The 14,737-nt window shown below is 33.7% G+C and overlaps 1 protein-coding gene across 1 annotated transcript in view; it reads right to left on the reverse strand.

Moving 5' to 3' along the window:
- The window catches only part of ADAMTS6 (ADAM metallopeptidase with thrombospondin type 1 motif 6), a 292,439-nt gene that overhangs the window by 247,650 nt on the left and 30,052 nt on the right, over nucleotides 1-14,737 (reverse strand). The gene's annotated exons all lie outside the window — the stretch shown is intronic.

A 14,737-nucleotide genomic window follows, 5' to 3' on the forward strand; every position in this document is an offset into this window, starting at 1 on the left:
ATAAGCCTACCTGGATTAGCCTCTCAAAAAACACAAAACCTATTTCTCAAGCTTTTATTTATTTTGCTGTTCACCTCAAACTGATTTTCAAAATTGAATAAAATATTTTACTGGAGGCTTCACCAATGCAAAAGAAGGATTCCCATATCATATGTAAATATTTTAACAGACAGCATCAGAAGATTACAGTTGTATCTGTCTCCTAACAAGAAAATATCTACCATTATATTTTAGAATATTTATGTTTACTGATGAGGTCATTCTTTCTGGACAGTGCTGCAGATATAGTATGCACTTTGGGATCCACTTAATTTGCCTTCATGTTAGCCATTTCCCTTCATTTAATACATTCTTTATTCAGAACATAAACATATATTTGAAAAGGTTTTATTACCATTTATTAGACCCAGTGTCATAAAGATTTGAAGAAATAAAATTTCTTCAAATTTCTTCAAATTTGTTTGTTTGACTTAGTCAAACAAACAAAAAATAGAAGGTGCCAACCAAGGTAGAAACTCTTGAATTTCTATACAGGAAAGATCAAGGGGTGGCAGCAATTTGCTCCATTTAGCTCCCTCCCTCCTCTTTCCTATTCTCAGTCTTGAAGTTTCATTTGCATAGCACTAATACTGTTTAACTTATTTGGGCTAGTCTGCAGGCTAGATGGCAGAGATTAGAGATGGGTGATAGAGAGGTTATGTACCACTAAACCACCTCTAGACATTTCCTCACTAACTAAAACTAAAGAAAAAGAAAAATATTCATTTGTTTTCTTCTCATATTGAATAAGTATAAAATATTAGGTTAGTGCAAAAGTAACTGTGGTTTTATCATTGTGGAAATTTGCCATTGATATTGGAATACATTCTTAAATAAATGTGATTGTTATACATCATTTTAATGTACATTTCTCGCTTTATGTTTTTTTGCTAATGACTTATTACTTGCTATTTTATATTTATTTTAGACTATGGAAATGATGTTATACAAAAAGCAAATGCGAGTGATTTTCTTATTCCAGTCCAAAATGGGTTGTAAAGCAGACAACTCAGAACATCAATGATGCATTTGGCCCAGGAACTGCTAACAAACATATAGTGCAGTGGTGGTTCAAGAAGTTTTGCAAAGGAGAGAGCCATGAAGATGAGGAGCACAGTGGCCGGCCACCAGAAGTTATCAACGACTAATTGAAAGCAATCACTGAAGCTGATCTTCTTACAACTGCACGAGAAGTTGCCACAGAACTCAATGTAGACCATTCTATAGTCATTGAGCATTTGAAGCAAATGGGAAAGGCGAAAAAGCTCTAAAGGCGGTGCCTCATGAGCTGACCAAAAATCACAAAAATTGTCACTTTGAAGTGCTGTCTTCTCTTCTTGTATGCAACAACAACGAACCATTTCTCAATCAGATTGTGACGTACAACGAAAAGTGGATTTTATACAACTGGTGACAATCAACTCAGTGGCTGGATGAAGAAGCTCCAAAGCACTTCTCAAAGCCAAACTTGCACCAAAAAAAAGGCCATTGTCACTGTTTGATGGTCTGCTGCCAGTCTGATCCATTCTGAATCCCAGCAAAACCATTACATCTGAGAAGTATGCTCAGCAAATTGATGAGATGCACTGAAAACTGCAACACCTGTAGCCGGTATTGGTCAACAGAAAGGGCCCAATTCTTCTCCATGACAACACGTCATGGAGACAGGTCACACAACCACACTTCAAAAGTTGAACGAATTGGGCTACCAAAGTTTTGCCTCATCTGCCATATTCACCTGACCTCTCATTAACTGACTACCACTTCTTCAAGCATCTTGACAACTTTTTGCAAGGAAAAAACTTCCACAACCAAAAAGATGCAGAAAATGCTTCCAAAAATTCACAGAATCCTGAAGCATGGATTTTTATGCTACAAGAATAAACAAACTTATTTCTTGTTGGAAAAAATGTGTTGAGTGTAATGGTTCCTATTTTGATTAATAAAGATGTGGTTGAGCCTAGTGATAATGATTTAAAATTCTGATAATGGTTTAAAATTCAGTCTGAAACCAGAATTACTTTTGCAACAACATAACTAGAAAGTTTCTCTAATAATTTCTTTAATAGCACTAATAATTATGTAATTATCTAGTTTATTTGTTTACTTATTTGTATTTTTTACCTCCATACATTAGAATGCAAGATCTATGAAAGCAGGGAATTTATCTGTCTAGTTTATCCTGAATCCCTGCATCTAAGATAATGCTTTGCACATATCAGGAATCCAATAAATACTTTAAGAATGAAAGAGAATGTGTTATTATTACAAATATATCTTATTTTTCTTGTTGCTTAATATATTTCAGTATTACTTTTTCAATTATTTGTACTTTAAGTGTACTATAAGTAAAATTAGAGGTTTAATTTTACTAACTTCAATTTCTACTAAACAACTGGTCTTCAAGCATTTAGTCTCTTTGTTTTACAGTTAAAATAAAACATATATTTTAATACTAAACTCAAAGACAAACCTGTTATTGAAATAAAGCTGAGTAACAAATATAGTTATCAAGTCCTTTTATAGTTAGCAGAAAACATCCCACTTACATAATACTCTTATTAATTAGCCACAAATTACTCACTAGTTGAAATTTGCCATGTAATATACAACTTTTCAGCATCATACTTTTAATTGCATATTGGTTTACATAAACTCTTTTAATTTTCAGTTTCAATATGATGCCTTTAACTAAAAAAAAAACCTTATATTTAAATAATATTAGCATTAAGAATTAACCACCACCACCACCACCACCACCCCACCCCACCCCACCCCACCCCACCCTCCGTCAAATCCCCTAGGGAATGTAAAGTTAAGTTAAAAAAATCATTATTTTTTGATTCCAACTCAAACATTTCTGAAAATATGCCAAACCAATTAAGAAAATATTATAGAGAACGAGGCAAGACACAAGAAATTATTAAACTTTCTAATTAACAATATTTTAATATTAATAGGTTTTAGACAATATAACTGAAGCAAAATTTTATGAGTTTACTATTTCTTTGTGTGTTTGTTGTTGTTTTCATTTTAACAGGTTAGACCTAAGAGAAGAATCCCTAGTGAGCTGGGCATGGTGGTGTTAACCTGTAGTCCCAGCTACTCAGGAGGCTGACGCAGTAGGATCACTTGAGCCCAGGAATTCGAGACTACAGTAATCTATGATCACCTCACTGTACTCCAGCCTGGTCAATAGAGTGAGACATCTCTAGAAAAGAATCCTAACAGCATGCAATATTAAAGTTCACATACTCACATGGCTAGTAATTTAAAAAATATATTTGTGGGAGTATATGAAGCTATTAATTACTGGCAGGATGGTAAGATATGAGGCAGAATGCTGCAGTCTTATTGGTTTGAGGACTCAGAGAATAGAATACTACAGAAATGGGAGAGTTGCTGAAAAGTGGTGAGAAATTCCAGATACTAGGGAGCCATAGGAAGGAAATCTCAAATCTGTTAAAAAAGAGTATGAGTCCATATTTAAAGAAAAAAAGAATATCTTCTTTGTGAAGAATGCCAACTAACAAATATAGAAGGGATAATGCCAAAACTAGAGAATAAATGTTTAATAAGAGTGTATTTACAGTCTCAAAGTAACTTGCTAAAAATTACTTATTAATTAAAAAAAGAAAAATACAAAGGAGAAACATGGCAGATGTTACCTGAACCAAGTGATCAAAATTAACATCTCCGATATTTGGAAAAGCCAGTATCATATGCCTCACTTAAAAAGACATAATATTACTTTAGTGTTATTCCTACAAAATGTGTATAAACTAAATCTATTCCTGAGAAAACATTAGAAAAACAGACATGAAGGCATATTCCATGAAAAATTGCTATGTAGTCTTTAAAAATGTCAAAGCTAAACTAAAAAAAGGCTGAGGAAATTTCAGATCAAAAGAGACTCTCGAACAAGACAAGACAAATAAATGCAATATGAGATCCTAGATCAGACTCTGCCTGCAAGGGAAGATAGCTATTGAGACAACTGATAAAATTCAAATATGAACAACAGATTAAATAATAGTACTGTATGAATATTAAATGTCTTGATGTTTTGACAACAGTACTGTGGTTATACAAGAGAGTGTCTTTGTCTTTAGAATATACAAACTAAAGTATTTAGAGGCAAAGGGGAATGATGTCTACAATTACTCTCAAATGGTAGAAAGAAATTTTAAAATGTTTGCCTGGGACTTTTGCTTCCAGTCAAGATGGAGTGATAGGGATTGAATTTACACTCCTTCCTAAAACTATTTTAAAAATGAACAAATGATATGAAATGTCAGTTTGCAATGCACTGGACATCAGGAAACAAAGGACAATGATCCTTGAAAAATGGGAAAGTAAAGAAAGTGAGCCCTATGACTGCCTCAGCCTACTACCTTGAGAATTTCAATGTCAAGGCAGAGTGGGGAAAACCAAGCACAGCCCAATGGACTCTTTTGAGTTGAAGGGACAGAGCAGAAAATACAGGAGACCAAGACAACCAGAATTTATATATCTGAGTACAGGAGCAGAGACAGCTACACAAAGAGAGAACTCCAGAGATTTGCAAAGGGTCCCCCTTAACTCTTTAGCTGAGTGCTGATCAGCTCATGGATGAGAAAGAAGCACTGAAGGCCAGGGAAAGAACCACTTTAAAGGATTAGAAGTAACAATGTTCAGCATTTACACAGCATTAGATGTAGGGCCTATACTCACTCAGCCAAAGTGGAAAACCTCAAGATTTGGCACTGGGTAGAGTACCCACAAGGGACTTGCCTCATTATTGGAAAATAGCCCTAGACTGAGCACTGACCTAGTTCCCCAAAACAAATTTTAAAAACAAGATACAAAAGAATCAGTTTCCAAGGAACTTAACAGCATTCTAGAAAAAGCTCAAGAATACTTATAGAAATAGAAAAACATATGGCACCCTACAAAGAGAATAACATAATGCTTGGCATCCAATCAAAGACTGCCAAGGGACAGGTGTGATGGCTCACACCTATAATCGTAGCACTTTGGGAAGCTGAGTCAGAAGGATCACTGGAGACCAGAAGTTCAAGACTAGCCTGAGCAACCTAGCAAGACTTTGGTCTCTATAGAAATTAAGAAAAAGTAGCTGGATAGTACTCCATGGTATACATATACCACATTTTATTAACTAATGGGTGCCATGCTCACCGTTGAGGGGATGGACATGCTTGTAGCTCTCACTTAGGCAGGGTAAAGGCCATGTATGTAACCTAAACATTTGTACCCCAGTAATATTCTGAAATAAGAAAGAAAGAAAAGAAAGGAAGGAAAGAAGGAAGAAACTTTAGCTGGGTGTGGTGGTGCACACCTATAGACCCAGATACTTGGGTGGCTGAGGCAGGAGGATCTTGAGCCTAAGAGTTTGAGGTTGCGGTGAGCTATGATGATGGCACTGCACTCTAGCCTAGGCAACAGGGAAGAGGCCAGGAATTCGAGACCAGCCTGGGAAACAGCAAGATCCCATCTCAAAAAAAGAAAAAAAAAAAAAAAAATAGCAGGGCATAGTGGCATATGTCTGCAGTCCCAGCTTATTCAGGAGGCTGAGGTGGGAGGATCATTTGAGCCCAGAGTTCAAGGCTGTAGTGAGCTACCATGGAGCAACTGCACTCCAGCCTGCACAACAGAGCAACACCTTATCTCTAAATAAATAGATAGAAATAAAATACATTTCATATTTCCTAAAGACTAAATAGAGATGTGGAAGATTTTTTAAAAGACTCAAATAAAACTAACAGAAATAAAAAAAATTACACTGCATGACGTCAAAATATAAAGTGGATAGGACTAATGACAAATTAGTCATTTCAGTAAAAAAAAAACTAGTAAACTTGAAGACACAGCAACAGAAGCTACCCAAAATGAAAAACATAGAGAAAAGAGAATTTAAAATAAACAGATCACAAGTGAGCCATGTATAAGCTGCCAAATATATGTGCCACTAGAGTCACAAGCTGGGGCTAGGGGAGAACCAAAAAATATGCTGAGAAAATAATGGCTAAAATTTTCAAAATTTGATTAAATCAGACTAAAAAGCTCAACATCCCCAAACATGAAGAAAACTACTTCAAAACACATCATAAACACATTGTTCAAATTAGTAAGGGTAGAGAATAATTAAACACCATGATCACCCAAATTAATATTTACAGAACATTCCATCTAAGAACAGCAGAATCCACATTCTGTTCAAGTGCACCTGAACATTTACCAAGAAAGACCATACTACTCTGGACTTGAAAAACTCAAAAGCATTCAAGTCACACAGAGAACATTCTCTGATCACAGTGGAACTAAATTAGAAATAAAAAACAGAACAATCTCTAGGGAAAACTGAAATATTTGGAACTAAATAACAGAACTGTCAATAGTCCATGGGTCAAGAAAAGAAATAATTTAAAGGGAAATTAGAAATAATCCTGAACTGAATGGAACTAAAAACACAATATATCCATATTTGTGAGATATAATAAAGCTACCCCTTCTATCATAAGAAACAACAAAAAGAAAAGCCAATTAAACCCAAAGCAAGTTAAAAGATGGAAATATATCAATGAAACAGAAAAATAAGAAAGAGAATCACTGAAACTGAATTTGAAAAATTAAAATGTCTAGCCAGAGTAATTGCAGGAAAAAAAAGAGAAAAGACAAAAGTTATGAATATTATATAAGGAAAGGTAATATTTTACCTTCTATAGGTATTAAAAGGAAAATAAGAGATATAAGAGATTATGAACAATTATGTCAATACATTTCACTACTTAGATAAAATAAATGTATTCCTTGAAAGACTCAAACCACCAAACCTCACTGAAGAAAACCTAAATAATGCTATATCTATTAAATAATTTTAATTCATAGTTAAAAAATCATTCCACAAAGAAAACTCCCAGTGCAGATGACTTTACATGTAAATTCTACAAAACATTTGGGGAAGAAATAATACCAATTCTACACAAACACTTCCAAAAAATTGAAAAAGAGGAAATATTTCATAACTCATTCTGTAAGGTCCACATGACCCTTCTATTAAGACATTCTAAGAAAACTACTGATCAATATCCCTCATAAATTAAATAGGGCCATGTATAGTGGCTCATGCCTGTAATGCTATCACTTTGGGAGGCCAAGGGCAGTTGGGGGGTGGCGGCAGGGGATCCCTTGAGGCCAGGAGTACGAGACAAGCCAGAGGAACATAGCAAGACCTCATCACTACAAAGTTTTTTTTGTTTTTTTTTAATTAGCTGAGTGTGGTGGTATACACCTGTAGTCCCAGCTACTCCGGAGGGTGAGGCAGGAGGATCTCATATAAATGTAAAAAAATAAGCAAAACTTTGGCAAATTATACCTAATTATATTAAAACAATAATACATCATGACCAAATTGGGATTATCCCAGGAACACAAGACTGATTTCATATTCTAAGCCAATCAATGTAATTCACTGTATTAATAAATTAAAAAAAAAAGGTAAACCATGTAATCATCTCATATGATGCAGAAAAAGCATTTGACCAAATCCAACATCCATTTTTGATAAAAACTCTCAGCAAACTAGGAATAGCAGGGAACTTTCTCAAATTGATGAAAGGCATCAACAAAAAACCCAAAAGCTGGCCGGGCGCTGTGGCTCACGCCTGTAATCCTAGCTCTTGGGAGGCCGAGGCGGGCGGATTGCTCAAGGTCAGGAGTTCAAAACCAGCCTGAGCGAGACCCCGTCTCTACTATAAAAATAGAAAGAAATTAATTGGCCAACTGATATATATATAAAAAAAAAAAAATTAGCCGGGCATGGTGGCGCATGCCTGTAGTCCCAGCTACCCGGGAGGCTGAGGCAGAAGGATCACTCGAGCCCAGGAGTTTGAGGTTGCTGTGAGCTAGGCTGACGCCACGGCACTCACTCTAGCCTGGGCAACAAAGCGAGACTCTGTCTCAAAAAAAAAAAAAAAAAAACCCAAAAGCTAACATCATACTTAATGGTGAAAGATGGAATGCTTTCCCCAGTAAGATCAGGAAAAAGACAGGGATGTCTGCTCTCACCACTTTTATTACACATTGTAGTAGAGGTTCTAGCCAGTACATTCAGGCAAGAAAAAGAAATTAAAGTCATTCATGATTAAAAGGAAACAGTAAAACTATCTTTAATCTCAAGACAACATGATCATCTTTATAGAAAATCCAATGGAATCTATAAAAAAAGTTACCAAAACTAATAAATAACCTTAGCAAGGATGTAGTATACAAAATCTGTAAAAATCAACTGTATTTTCATACACTAGTGACAAAAAAATTTAAATGAAATTTTAAAAACAATACCATTCACAATAAAAAAATAAGATCAAAGCCGTAAAAATATTAAAAACCAAAAAACACTGCTAAGAGAAATTAAAGAAGACCTAAATAAATGAGAATACACATCTTGTTATGGACAGGAAGACCCAATATTGTTAAGATGTCAATTCCTTAGGTCCAGCCCACAGACAAGGGGAGGGCATTACATAAGGTCATGAATCTCCAGGAGGTGGAGATTACTGGGGACCATCTTAGAAATCTGCTTACCACAGGCATCAATATTATTAAAGGATTCCACATAATTTCTTGTGGAATATCCTTATAATCCCTAGAAAAGGACCCTATAGTCAGATTACCAGGTATAAATCTTGGTTCTGCTAATTACTGTGTGACCTTGCCAATCAATTAGCTTTCCTTAGCCTCACCTCTCATCTATAAAATGGACATAGTAATAGTATCTACCTTGTGCAGTTATTTATGGTTTAAAAATGATTATGTATCTGGCTGGATGCAGTGGCTCATGCCTATAATCCTAGCACTCTGAGAGGCCAAGGCGGGAGGATCGCTTGAGCTCAGTCAGGAATTGAAGACCAGCCTGAGCAAGAGTGATACCCTCATCTCTATAAAAAATAGAAAAATTGGCTGGGTGTGGTGGTGCACACCTATAGTCCCAGCTGAGGGAGGCTGAGGCAGGAGGATGGCTTGAGCCCAGGAATTTGAGGTTACTGTGAGCTATGTATGATGACGCCACTACACTCCAGTCGGGGTGACAGTGCAAGACTCCATCTCCAAAAAAAAAAAACAAAAACAGACTATGTATCTGTGAGCAACTTAAGTTTCTGGCACATAATAAGCACTTGGTTATATACATATATCAACACATCCATAAAACCAATATAAATACTAAAGTTACTATTTCTTAAAGTATTTATTATAACACATCCTTCTTTACTTGATGCCTACAACAAATAAGGCACGGTTTGTTAGTCAAGGTGTACACAAAGATAATTCACTAAATTGCATGTATTTAGTGAATCTTATCCACTGAGAGAAAAGTATCCTCTTATTTCCTTTTATAGTTGAAGTTTAACAAACACAGATAATGCCTGGGATAACCATATCCTGTTTTGCTGGGTTCTAGTTTGCACCTGCTCTCCAGGCATAACTGTTGATGGCACACTCTTACACTCTTAAAAATTGCCCTAGTTTACACAATAAATTACAGTCACTCCAGTTTGTCACAGCCTTCTATTGTAATGGAAACAATCTAGATTTTAAACACTTCTGAGTAAGGAACCGACAAGGCAGGGACAAAAAGAAAAGAAACTGAAAAAGAGGAACATGGGCAGTGGGAGTGGGGAGGTATGGTGGGACCAGAGTAGTACAAGAGTAATCAATGTTTCAAAATGCCCAACTACCAAAATCAATTCACCCACAATCTGAATTCACACTTCCTATGCTGTCTATGAACCTAACATATTCTTAAAACCTTAGGAATAGTTCATAAAATGTTTAAGTAGCATTTCCTTAAGGATTTAAATAATCTATAAATAGATATCAAATAAATATTAATTACATTTAATTGCTCTTTCCTCTACACGTTCTAATACATAATCATGAAGCCAATATAATAATCCTGATACATACATTCTTTAAAAATAAGAAAACTTGTTTAAATCTACATATTATAGGCCAAGTTTTAGCAAGAAATCATTTTTATAGCTATTTTTAAACTTCCAACTGAAAACATTAGTTGACTCTGGAAATTCTAATTCCTTTATAATCCAGCAGCACCAAAGCAAACAGTCATGACCTCTTAAGAGGATAAATATGCCTATTTTAATTAAAGATGAAATTATTTGACTTTGTATGCAATTTTTATATTTGTATTTTGAGATGTATTTACAAATCCTATGCTTTTCATTAATGAAGAATTGTAAAGTATAATAACTGAAGAATAGCCAAAAATAGAGGCATTTTTAAAAGTACCTTGATTTTTAAGAATTTAGGCTCATAAGAGGAATGAAGTACTGATACATGCCACATTATGGATGAATCTTGAAAACATTGTGCTAAGTAAAAAAAGCAAGTCATAAAAGATCACATATTGTATGATTCCATTTATATGAAAGGTCCAGAATAGGCAAGTCTTTTCAGACAGAAGTAGATTAGCAGTTGCCTACAGCTAGGTCAGGGATGGGGGTGGGAGGAGTGAGAGGAGTGGGGGATGACTTCTTTTGGGAGTGATGGAATATTTTTAAATTGATTATAGTAATGGTTGCACATTCTGTGAATATACTAAAAACCAGTGAACGCTACACTTTAAATGAGTAAATTGTAAGGTCAGTGAATTACATTTCAAGAAAGCTGTTGCCCCCAAAAAAGAACTTAGGCTATAATTCCTACCCTAATATATAAACTGTTATGTATTAATATCTTAAAAATGGAAAAATGTAATTCTAACACTTTATAAGAGAGAATGCCAAGAAACACATGCATTAGTCTGTTCCTGATAACTGCTAAACACTGGTGCAAGTACACTCTATGTCACTAAATTCCTACTGAATTTCAGCCTATAAATAGGTTTCTTGAATATTTTATCACAAAATAAATTTAGAAATTGTCTTGAATTTAAACTTGTGGTGGCTATTTATTTCTTGATTTCATGTGGAAATTAAAATTATTTAATCTGTCAAATTGCAGGGTTTTATTCCTAAGTAGTATTGATTTGCAGTTTTTCAACACGAAGTTTATGAAGTATGTGAGGCAATGCATATAAAGTTAAATTTAGCCATTCAACAATATATACATATATCTAAACATCATGTTGTACACCATAAAGACATATAATTTTGTCAACTTAAAAAATAATTTTTAAAACCAACAAAAATACAAAGCTTAATAAAAATGCTTTCAAAGTTTTACAGTAAGTTAACTTTTCAACTGTATACATACAGTGCTATTTTACCTTCTTAAATTCTATTTCTAGAGTTTCAAGTACAAAATTTTAATTATTTCTTGACATAGTTGTATTTTACTATTTAAAACAGGCCAGGCTCACGCCTGTAATGCTAGCTCTCTGGGAGGCCGAGGCGAGTGGATCGTTTGAGTTCAGGAGTTCAAAACCAACCTGAGCAAGAGCAAGACCCCGTCTCTACTATAAAGAGAAAGAAATTAATTGGCCAACTAATATATATAGAAAAAATTAGCCAGGCATGGTGGCGCATGCCTGTAGTCCCAGCTACTCGGGAGGCTGAGGCAGAAGGATCGCTTGAGCCCAAGAGTTTGAGGTTGCTGTGAGTTAGGCTGATGCCAGGGCACTCACACTAGCCTGGGCAACAAAGTTAGACTCTGTCTCAAAAAAAAAAAAACCAGACTTACTAAATGTCAAGCTGATTTAGATAAACACTAATAATCATCAAATAGTTCTAATAGATCTAGTCTACAAAAGCAGTCACTGATATTTTTAACTAAAAACAGATTATAAAAATGAAAGATCAGTTCTACTCTACTATTAATGATTATTTAGAATATATGGCATATAACATGAATGATAATGCAATATATAGAAATATTCCCATATTTCCATAAATTTATACATTTATACATAATAGCACTTATAAGATGCTATAATGTATAAGCTGTCAGGTAGTTAATACAACATAAAGAAGTAACTATATCATTTAGAAAGTAACATGAAGCCACTCTTTCGTATGGCATAATGTTAGATTTGATAAATCTAGGTGGTGATAATAGGTATTCACTAATTATATATTATTTACTATGTATACACACATATACATATAATTACATATGAAATACACATATATTCATATAAAAATAAAATATATATAAATAATTTTAATATGTTCTTTGGTGTTAATTCAATGTTATTGATACCAAGAAAAAATGACATAAAAATTTCTTTCTGTCTAGTTAGATTGATCTGATAGCTTTGTAAAGCACAGTATGCTTTAAATCTAAATCAATAAAATAAAACAGTAAGATATCATTTGCTAAAGGGAGATAACATTTGGGGCTTTTAAAAGTAACATTGTTACCTAAATAACCACAATTCCAGATGGTTTTAACTGCTTAAAACATTTAAGTTCCTGGGACAAAATTTGGCCTAATGGAGAGATATATATCCATCAGTTTTCCTCTAGAAATCTTTATAAACATATCATACATTCTCCGTAGTGAACTGACATTTTGAGCAAACATAAATCATGCTCTTACCCATTAATAGTGGGGTCACACCCCCAAACATGTTAATAAGTGACTTATATGAAGCAATTCTGCACAATAATATAAAAATCATCTGTGAAATTCTCAGAAATTTTTTACTAAAATTAGCAGTATGATTTAAACATATATTCAGTTTCACAAATCCAAAATATATAAGAGATATCAAGCAGAGTCTAATGGATGGAAAAATTATATATATATATATGAGAATTAAGCACTGGTAACTCACCAAAACTCCTTGAAGAAAAAATGTATCTAAATATTAGAGATGATAGTCATCTCATTTTGATAAGTCACTCTGTGGCCCTAAGTAATTCAAAGATAACTGTAGACTTTTAAATAGTCTAGAAGTTACTTTGAAACTTTAATATTCAAAAAAGGATTCTATACTGCCCCAAAAAAGAATTTTTCTGACCTCTATTACATTAGCCAATCTAATATGATATGATACATGAACTCTTTGAACTACTGTCCTACTAAATCCTGAGATCATTTTTAGTATTAGTATGACCATTATGAGACAAATTAAAAAAAATATGTTTAAATTCAAAGCATCAAAAAGACGCTCAAAGTAGTTTACAGAAACAAAGAAGAGAGTTGCAGAGTATCAGAATAATATCTGGGTGAATTCAGAGTAAAATGTTAAACAGCTACAGTAAATGTAGCCAGTGCAAAGAAAAGGGGGCTAACTACTTGAATACTTATGTATGTGCCTAGTATAACTTCTTGATGTAATGTCTTGTCATTTTATGCAGCAATTTTGAGAGAGAGGAAGGGCTTTACAAATATAAAACAGAAGCCATGTTAATATCTGACATCATTTACTAACCACATACAGCAGACATTTTCCTCTAGTAATTTCATTGACACTAATCATATCTGTATTTTTTTTACACAAAAGTTTCTACATTTGCACAATCTCTAGTATATTTTTAATTCCTTAACTATAATTGGGAACATTCCAGACCACGAGACTCTGAGGAATTGCAGAATTTATCAGACTGATATGTCAACATATATGAATATAAAACCAAACAATGTTTTTATTCAGCAAGTATGTCTGTCATAAACCAAATTTTCTGGTATACGATGCCAGGTAGATAAAGTCAATTAAAGTAACTATAACTGTAAAAAAAAAATAAACTCCGAAACTTTAACTCTATGATTCAGTTAACAGGAAAATTTTTCTAAAAGCTAGATCTACCTTATCTTATCGGTCTCAAGATTCTGATCCTATGTACTTTATACTCCCCTCCATAGAGCTTAATGTAGAGTCAATGGCATACCCAGATAAGTATAGTTAAATACTGCCTTACAAATTAACAGAAATAATTAAGATATCAAAGGCTATTATTTTATTCCACTTAGCCAAGAGAAAATAATGATTCTATTTCGCTTCATGCTTGTTATTGTTACTTTGTTTTGTTTTTTATTTTAAAATACCGATAACAAGTCAAAAGATTCACTTAGCATAATGTTTCTAACCAATCATAATTAGAATATTAATAACTAAAACAGATGTAACAGTATAATCAAAGAAGACAAGACCACCAGGGTTTGAGCCATACTCTTTTACTTACTAGCTGAGTGATCTTGAGAAACTTAACTATTTTAAACCAGTTTCCTTATCTCTCACATGAATAATATAATAATGCTATCTACTTCTCAGAGTTGTTGCTAGAGAGTAAAGAATAAATGGATCTGAATATAGTTTTGTAAAACTGGAAAGCAATATATGAATTCATTGGGTTATCAGTGAGAAATAATTTTGCTTGAGAGACAATCTGTTCAACACATAGTGTGATCAATATGCTTCTTTATATTCATATATCTTAATTAAAACATTTTAAATTAAATAAACATTCAAGTAAATTATTTAACTGCCAATCTCCTTCCCACCCTGCTTTTTTTTTTCTTTGAGGCAGGGTCTTGCTTAATAAACTTTAACAGAACTTGGAGGTAAGAATAGTTAATATGTTCTACAACCAAGAGGGGTAAGTTAATTTTTAAAATTTGTTTTATCTCATACTCTTTAATCTTGCTTTTCTTATTTTGTTCATCTGATGCAAATACAATAATAGTGTAATATATGCTTTCTCAGTAGTGAAAAGTAAATTACCATTTTGCTTTT

Source organism: Microcebus murinus, chromosome 11 (assembly GCF_040939455.1).
Source record: "Microcebus murinus isolate Inina chromosome 11, M.murinus_Inina_mat1.0, whole genome shotgun sequence".
NCBI classification, from domain to species: Eukaryota; Metazoa; Chordata; class Mammalia; order Primates; family Cheirogaleidae; genus Microcebus; species Microcebus murinus.